Below are 9,803 nucleotides of genomic sequence, written 5' to 3'. Positions count from 1 at the left end.
TTCACTTCAAGTACCGATACTTTAAAAGTATTAGGAGGTACAGCTTTCGGGTATGCACCAATGGCAAATATTTGTAAAAATACTGAATTTTTAAGTTAAAACATTTCCTGTGTCCAAATTATTTTTTGCACCAAGACCTTTTTCTAAATAGTGTAAAAGAAAACAGAGAAGCAAATTTTGCCCTGGAAATAGGGTTTATCTTAAAACTCAAAACAAAGAATTTTACAATAAATGGTGATCTTTTTGATGTGGGAAATGTTACATGAAAGTTAAATATCTCTCTGTGGTAAGGCTTGAGCAGGAAATGTGGAAAAGCAGATAATTTTCCAATGAGGAAATTTAGATAATTAAGGAAAAAATACCAAGAAGAGTCTAGTTTTTGTAATTTTTCTCAGTTTCTGTGTATGGATGAGGTGCTATTCGATCTGGGGAACAACAATACTTAATTTAGGGAAGGAAGATGCAGAGTTGCAAACATGTTTAAAATGCAGTTTTAGGTGGGTTCTGAGGAAACCATGTTGGCAGTGACTAGGCAGTGATTATGGGGAAGCTAGTGGGGAGAACACATTATTAACTGATAGATGATGTTTTTCTGCCTGAAACAACCAATTAGATAAGAGTCAAACCATTCTGTCAAACCTACACTATCTTATTAAAATGTGGGAGCTAAGGAGCTTACATATGAAACCAAGCTGCATTTTGAATTTACTGGTCCTTATTATGCCTCTGTCTAGGAAAATTACATGGAGTATTGTTAAATCACTCTCTCTCTTGCCTGTTTTTTTATTTTTTTATTTTTTGGCAACTCTCCAAATTGTAAATGGAATTGTTCCTGAAAATGAGAGATAAGATGAAGAGATGATTGTCTGGTCTTCTAGTTCTCTGCTCCAATGGTATCACAAAGTGACCTGGGAAAGATTTAAATATTGTCAAACCTAGGCTTTTCCCGGGAGGTTTATATTCACTAAATCCAATAGGCCCTGGACATGGATATTTGCAATATTTCCTGAGATTCTGACCCAACTCCTGGAAAAGAATCACTCAATAGAGAGTATAATATACAAAATCCCAGATCCCCAAAACTGAAGAAATAACTGGGAGAATTGGAGTTTGACTAGGTACAACTTCCTTCCAATCTCTCCTTTCTGACCAAATTAGTTTAACTTACATTTTTTTTTTCTATTTCCATGGCTGGGAATTTAAAAGAAGTATGATTAGTTATATATTTTTGGCTTACAGAATACAACCTTTTTCCTTTCAACAAACATTAATCAACTACTATCATTGGAAAGGTGATTAGAAATTTTCTTATGGCTAGTCTTTCAATAAGCAGAGACCAACCTTTTAAGGATTTTATGTCTCTGTTATCATTCCAATCATTGGGTCAAAAAAACCTGACTTGAAAAATGATTTTCTTGGTCAGGAATGGCAAATGTTGAAGATTTTTAGCAGAGGTTGGATGCTACTCTATATCATTAGGTCTATTATGTTTCTGGGCCTGACGTAATCAGCCTAGCAGTTTTAAAAACTGAAAACTATGTAGTAAGAGCATCATGGGGGCTCCTCTTAATAATTTAGTTTCAGCATTCCTATGCATCTAAATTCTTATTTAAATAATCATCTGGGAGAACAGTGAACAAATGGAGTATGTGTTTATAGTTGGTAGAAAAAAATATTAAAATGAAGATGTTACGAATTTTTTGTATTATATTTTGAGGTCTCATTTTTGGGTGAAAAATTATATTAAAGAAAGGAAAGATTTTACATGCAAACACTTGCTTTGAACATAACCACTCGTATACTCACAGTAAAGATAAAATCAAGAGCTGCAGACTAAATGTAACACACAGATATATGTGTTATATTCATTCATTGAGTCACCATTTAAAATGCAGGTGATTTAGTGTCTTTTATGATGTTAAATTTAAGCCATGTACGTCAATGTAAAACATTTGTTGATTCACAAAATGTTTGAATTAATTAATAACTTTAAATTGCAATTAAAATGGGAGAAGAGTAAAAGAGAATTTAAAAAGTAGATGTGGACTATGATAGTATAACCCAGGATTATTATTATAAGTGAGCATATATTTTGTGTTGAGCTTTGTAACAGCTAATACAAACAGTTTTCATTGTATAATATCAGCAAATTCAGGGAACAATTAAGAATGAAATCAAAGGTCATTTTGAGCCTCTTTTAATTCAAAACCTATTTCCTTAGAAATCTATTGAAGCAGTGCCTGACATTGGTATTTGGGATCCTGACACCATAGATAGAATCACTTGGGTTTATACACCATGAGGGAAGCTTTCTCCTCATTGGAAAACTCTCAATAGTTGTCTCCTAGAAACTCCTTAATTCCTCAAATGTAACTGTTTTATACAAAAATGTTCAAATTGGTATTAATGATCGCAAAGGACTTCTTTAATATTGGACATGTTTCTCTAACAAGGAATCTTTATGATGAAGCTTGGTATTTATGGAAAAGTAGATATTCTTTGGAATAGATGGATAATCCACACTCTAAAAAAGAAAATTTAGCACATTAATTCAACAAAAGTACCAAAATAATTTACCTTTAGGTTTTTGGGGTTTGGGGTTTTTGAGATAAAAGATCTAGTCCCTGTCGTCAACAAGTTCTTGGTTTAGAAGGGAGCTGCAACCACACAACATCAATAAACCAGGATAAATGCTATGATGGAGACCAAGATTTCTGGAACCCATTATGTCTTTTATAATTTTTCTGCTTCAGTTGAGAAATTTTGTGAATAAATTGTTTTATTTTTTTTTTAGGATGGCCACACGCCCCTTCTACTTGCTTTGAAGTACAACAGTCAAGAAGTCGCAGCATTGTTACTTCACAGAAAAGCAAATATACATGCAGTTGACAAAGAGAAAAGGTATAGTAGTGATATCTTTCAAAGTTTAATGGAATGATAATAATAATTAAAGTAAAAATATTAAATTAATGGGAAGAAGAATATTAACTTACAATTATTGGGATAAATTGAAATATAGGAACACATATCACCTTTTAGAAAAGTAATTATATGGGCTAATACAAATAACATTATATAGTATGATCAGATTCCATTATAATATTTGTTGATGTTTGTCATGTGTAAACTGATTTGATTTGTCACATTATCAACCCTTTAGCCAAGGGTATTTCACATTAATTTTGCAAAGTATTCGCTTTTTGTTTACTTTTGCATTCAATACTGTGAATTGCTTAACCTTTTATCATATTTAAACTTCTGCATCTTATGTATGTTTTCTTTTACAATGCTCTATTGATCATAAGTAGATGTTGAAAGCCATTTACTTTTGGATGATCCTTTGCTTAAACTGCTTTTTGAAGAAAATTCATTTTAGGTTATCTCTAGGTGAGCATTAATTGCTATTGGTAGATTATTTTTAATCCCCTCCTTTTCATTTGTAACATACTCTGATGGCTATATTTTTAATTGACTGGAGCAAAGGGAAGAAAAGCAGCTTTAATGGGATAAACATTTGCTAATAAATGTGAGTCATAGATGGGTGAGCAAAAGACAAGTGATAGGCTTTAGATCCAAACATGACTGTTTTGCATTCCTTCCTTTGCTAATTGCAAGGTGTGTCACCTTAGAAACATTATTCATCACTAAATATGTTTCCTGAAAATTAAGATAATATATACTTGAAGGTGGTTAGAAAATTACGTATATTGCAGAAGTTTCAGTGCCTAGCAAATGCCCATGATTATCATTACCTGAAACTGCAATGACTATAATTATCATCATTCTTATTCCTATTGTTTTAAGCTTGCAAACAGCCTTTTCTTATTTGACTTTGAAGTGAATGAGAGTTATAACATGTTACATTAGACTAGGGTAAAAATGGATCATTCTTCACTTCAATCTTTACCTATTTCAGTCAAATGACCTCATCATAGTTGTGGTCCATCAAAGTACATTAAATGTGCAACTTCTGTTATGTAATACCCAATTGGGATAAGAGGTTTCCTGTTTGTGTTTCTCTATTTGATGTGGAGGTAATATGCAAAGATGAACCCTTGGGTGTTAGTATATATAAAGGTTATTTGTACACAATCAAGAACTTAAATTGGTAAAAAGATTAGTTGTCTAAATGATTTTATTAAAGACAATTCATCATTTAAAGTACCTAAGGGTGAAGTTATCTCTCTGTTATTTTAGAACAGCCCTCATACTTGCCACAAAATATGATGCAAAATATATAGTTGAGTTTCTTCTTCGAGAAGGTATTGATGCCTTTGCTGAAGATCTGTCTGGAAGGAACGCATTACAGCACGCCATTGCTAGTGGTTTCAATGTGTAAGTGTTTGCATTAAAATGATATGATTCAATGGAGGTTCAAAATAATTACAACTAATGCATCCTACACACCAATCTGATTTCAAAGTTCAGGTATGTTTGGATTGCAGTCAAGACCCCTGCAAAAATCAAGACTCTTTAGATGGCGCAATGTATGTAGGATTCATTAAGCCCCACCCTGTTTCTGATGGTGCTCATGGTAGAACCCTGTCTCAGGACTTTTAAAACCTTTATCTAAGCCAACTGATTGATTAGCTTCAGTATAGGAGAAAATTATGTTATTCAATTATATTTATAAATAAATTGAGTTTATAAATTGTTAAATAGCTGATTTATCCTAAGCATTATCCCAGCATTATCCATTATATTCTAAGTATAACCCCTGCATATGGGGCACAAATAACACCATATCTTTGATTTTTTGTTTTGGTTATTTGTGTTTTGCCAGTGTCATTTTGGGTTTTACAAAGCACATTTTCTTTGGTTGTGGGAGGCCCCATGTCAGAGTTTAACAGAAAATCTTACTTTCTCTAGGAACTAGTTGTTCAACCATTCTCCTTGGATTTCTTTGAGGAGTTTCTTATGCCTAAGGAAGAGAAATCTCTTTCACCAGACGGTAGATAAAAAGGACTTCCCAGACATTCTTTTGTTTCTGTCCATTGGGTTGCTGTAATGTTGCAATTAGAAGTAGTCCTACAATCTGGTAATGATTAACTTCACTACCAGGTTGTCCTGACTGATCCAGATCCCTGAGTCTTCATGGTGATATAAGCTTAGACTTAAAAGTTACAACTTATTTTCCTTCTAAGTATCCGTATGGTTATCACCTCATCTATTGTTTCCCAGTTGGCACTCTGCTTTGGTAGCTGGATCTCCTAGCTTTGGTCACCCCAGGGTGAACATGCCAATCCTGCCCTCCCACTCAAAACCTTATGTGCAGTCCACATGCTAGCCCAGACCTTTATGATGAGTGGTCCTTTGAGGGTTTTGTTTGTCTTTTTGGATCATTCAAAATAATCCAACAGTCTCAAATAATCTTATAGGAAAAGTTCAGAGTTCCCTTTTAATCTCGTCTAACTGATCCATAGCCCAAAGCCCCATTATATCTCATAAAGCACATTTTCTTTGGTTGTGGGAGGCCCCATGTCAGTGATTCCCAGGGAGGATGCTAATCCTAATTGGTACCTTAAGTGATTTTTTTCCCCATGGCAATAAAAGTTTTCCATGCTGCTTTCATATCTGCTTCATTTTTCAGAACATTTCAAGTTCTTTCTCACAAATAAGACATTAAGCAGCATTCTCAAAAACTAAAGTAAATTCATTGAACCTAGAGCTAAGCCTTATCATGATTTGTCAGTATTCATGTGTAAAAGAAGGTTTTGTGTTTCAAGTTAGCTAGAGATCAGTGTGGAAATTAAGCTTCATTCTGAATAAAGATCTACTGGTTCCATTTGATTAGGTAGAAAAGGAATAGTAATAATCCAAGCTAACTGATTGATTAGTTTTAGTATAAGGAGAAAAATATGTTATTCAATTATATTTATAAATAAATTGAGTTATAAATTATTAAACACCTGATTTGTCCTAAACAATATAGCACAAGAATAGTACAGTCAATGACCCAAATTAGGACTCATTAGAATTTGTTAATAATTGCAATATTTGATCATTAGAACCTGTGAAAAAACTGAGATTGGATTTTTACTTGAGTTTCAGAGTTCAACATTAACGTACAAATAATTCCATTACTTTACTATTTCTCTCAGCATTGTTTATATTAACTCACTAAATCTTCATAGCAACCTGGTGACCTAAAGCAGTACAATCCTTATTTTTTAGAAGGAGACTTTGAGCCTAAGAGCAATGACTTGTGTCAAAACACAAAGCTATTGTTGACAGAGAGAGGACATCTTCTGAGTTCAGAATGCTTTCCTTATGTCAAGCTAATATAGTTAATATTTGAGCAGGTGAAATGAAAGTGAATTATAAATGTGAACATTCATTTCACCTTACTTTGTTTTTGATTACAACTTATGGATGCAGTCTTTGGGATGCTGAGGCAGGAGGGTCGCATGAGCCCAGGATTTGAAGACTAGCCTGGGCAATGTGGTAAAACCTCATCTCTAAAACAAAACATAATAAATACCCCCTTCCCCAAACATCCTAAAAATAACTGCAAGGTTAATACTGTGCATAGAGAGCTTGCACATTTGAAATATGTGGGGCTAAGTACTGATACTAGTTCTGATGCTATCTATAATACTCTTCACAATTTATATTTGGTTAGTGTTTCTCACATCAGTCTTAAGATACTAATTTGATTCCTTTTTTGTACATTGTAATAGGAAAATAATTCTGGCACATACACGAGCAGTATTTAATGACATGCATGCCAGGAAAGCAGGTAATACTTCTGATAGTGAATTGCCCTTAGTGTTCCTACCCTACATAAAAAAGTAAGAGTAAGAAAGTGCCATCATTAAGGAGTGGCATCAGATCAATGTGTATAGGACATTCATATTTTCCTTTTTAATAGCCTATAATTTAGAATTCTTTAAGAAATGGTAGAGAATTTATATTTTCAAACAATGTTTTCTGAAAAAGATTTCGTTATTTAAAATTTGGCCTCAGAAATCTTACTTGTCTTTGTATAAATCATATTTTAAAATTAGTATGTTGTGTAATTCTTCTATAGTGACATTACAGTAAATTAGGCTTGTTATAAAACTTGATACTTTTTTAGTATAATTATTGACTCCTGTTTTTTGGCACTAATGAGTGGATTTCACTGTGACATTTCCACACAGGGATATCATATCATATTTGAATCCTCTCTATCCTCCCTATGTTCCCTTCTCTGTTTCTCCACGGTCTTTTCCCTCGTCCCTATAGTCACTTGTAGTTTCAGAGCATCCTTTCATTTATTTGTTTTCCAGGCTGTACATGTGAGGGAAACACAGGATACTTGCCTTTCTGGTTTACTCTGCTTAACAGGATAATTGCCCTTGTATATTCCAGTTTTGTTTCCCCCTGCAGGGCTTGAAATAATCATTGTATACTTATCTGGTTTTTAAAGTTTCAGTTTAAAAATGTACTGTACTTCTGATAGCTTTGCCTGTATAACAGGTTCAACCATTGTCTCTTGTAGCTTTCAGTATTCTTTCTGATTTTGTATTTTTGACAATTTTATATAATATGATGTGGAGAGTTTCTTTTCTGGTCAGGTCCACTTGGGGTTCTAAACACTTTCTGTTCCTTGGTGTCTATATAATTTCCCATGATATGGTGTATTTTCTAGTATTATTTCACAGAATAAGTTTGCTATGCCTACAGTCTGTACCTTTGCTCCTTTTATGTACCCTTGATTCACAGTGCATTAATTGCCTATCAGTAGTATAATTGATAGCCAGTACAGAATAGTCTTCAGGAATGGTCTGAAAGAATTGCTTTATAAGAAAGCATGATTCATGAACTTCTACTATTTATGTTTTGTATTGTTGATAACATATTTATTTTACCATTTGCTTTTATAGTGGGCGGTGACTCTTCAACCAGGTATGTTTTTGTTTTTTGGTGGTGCTGGGGATTGAACCTGGGGCCTTTGTGCATGCAAGGCAAGTACTCTACCAAATGAGCTATATCCCCAGCCCTCAACCAGGTAGAATTTTACCAGTTAAAAAAGAAAAAAATAATGACCTCATAAACTAATGAGGGAATGCATCAGAAAGAAATGAAAATTGTTGGATGTTCTAGTCTAAGCCAGACACCATAATATGTGCTTAGCAATTCATCACACCACCTTTGAAAGTATCTGTGCTATTATAACCTATTAATTACTGATTAAGCACCAGTCATTCAAAAAAGTTGACTAATGGGCCCATGATCTTATGATCTTATAATCTTATAGCTGGCCTCTGATTTGATCATCAGCCTGTCTGGCTGATAAATTCATTCTATTGCCCTTTTACATAGATTGATAGGGACCTCTATGACACAAAGGATCAAGATTCAGGTCCATAGCAGATGAATTCATAAGTTCAAATTTATTTGTCTGTTAATGCTTAAATCAGGCATTTTCTAAAAAACCTGTTTGTACTTGAATTTGTGCTAATATTTTTAAAACTTGGCACCAGTAAGTGTTGTACCTTTTGCTTAGTATTCGGGATTGAACTCAGGGGCACTTGATCACTGAGTCACATCCCCAGCCCTAATTTCAATTTTATTTAGAGACAGGGTCTCACTGAGTTGTTTAGCACCTCACTTTTGCTGAGGCTGGGTTTGAACTCATGATCTCCTACATCAGCCTCCAGAGCTGCTAGGATAACAGGCCTGCACCACTACACCCAGCAAATGGTAACTTTTTAACTTCAAATGTTTTAGGGCAAATCTCACATACCAGTGGTCATAGGACCATGGGTTTTACATAAGCAGAGTCAGGCAATTGAGCTGGAGTTGTGGCTTAGAAGTAGAGCATTCACCTACCATGTGTGAAGTCCTGGGTTCAGTCCTCAGCACCAAATATGAATAAAATAAAGATTTTTTTTAAGTCAGGAAATTACTGATGAGGAATTATTTTCCTGGAAGTGAAGAATACATATGACCTGTCTGTGATATACAAACAATTATTAATTGTTAATAATGATTACTATTAATATTAATAATATATAGTTATTAATTACATTAATCTTCTTCAATAATTATTTAGAGAATAGTTTAATAGGTTTATCTAGTTCTTGATTTCATAGTTGATTGTCACATCAAGCTAGCGTCCCTGCCTAGTTCTAGAAAGATTTTTCTTTTTTCATCATTTATGTTTTTTCTATGGCTATGATGTTTTCTTGAAAAAACTTTTTAACTTTCTCTTCTGCTTTTGTTGATGTTTGGTCTTTTAAAAAATTACTGTCAGCTAAGTACTAAATTATTCTCTAGATAAAATCAAAATCACAGAGAATAACAGAATTTTAAAGACTCTAGTCATGAGACAAAGAAACCTCCAATACTTCAAAATATTTTAAACATTCTGCCAAATGGTTGTTAGGATGGACAACCTAAAACTTAAATATATTAAATGACCTTATCTTGTAGAAAGTAACAGCAATGACATTTGAACTCATATTCCTTAATGGAAAGCCAAATACTGTTCTGAATTGCAGTACCATTGGTGAGTATTTTAACAATAAAATGGAACAGTGAGTCTAGTGAGCCCAAACATGGATAATAGGAAGAGAATTAGTAAGTGAACCTGGAGGTAGAGGATCATAATAGAACTACAGAGGGAGGGCATATTGAAGAGGAAAAACTGAGTTGGGTAGGAATCATGGTTTTCCCAGAAGAAAACAAAATATCTGAGTTTACACCTGGTTTGATGAAGACAAAACAGGAATTTAGGACATGGATTTTGGGAACTAAGTAGAAAATGATATTAAAATAAGGGGTTCAAAAAAGTCCAAAACAAGTTGTTGCTTATA

The sequence above is a fragment of the Urocitellus parryii genome, chromosome 5, assembly GCF_045843805.1.
Source record: "Urocitellus parryii isolate mUroPar1 chromosome 5, mUroPar1.hap1, whole genome shotgun sequence".
Taxonomy (NCBI): Eukaryota; Metazoa; Chordata; class Mammalia; order Rodentia; family Sciuridae; genus Urocitellus; species Urocitellus parryii.
Note: the sequence above shows the minus strand (reverse complement) of the source record.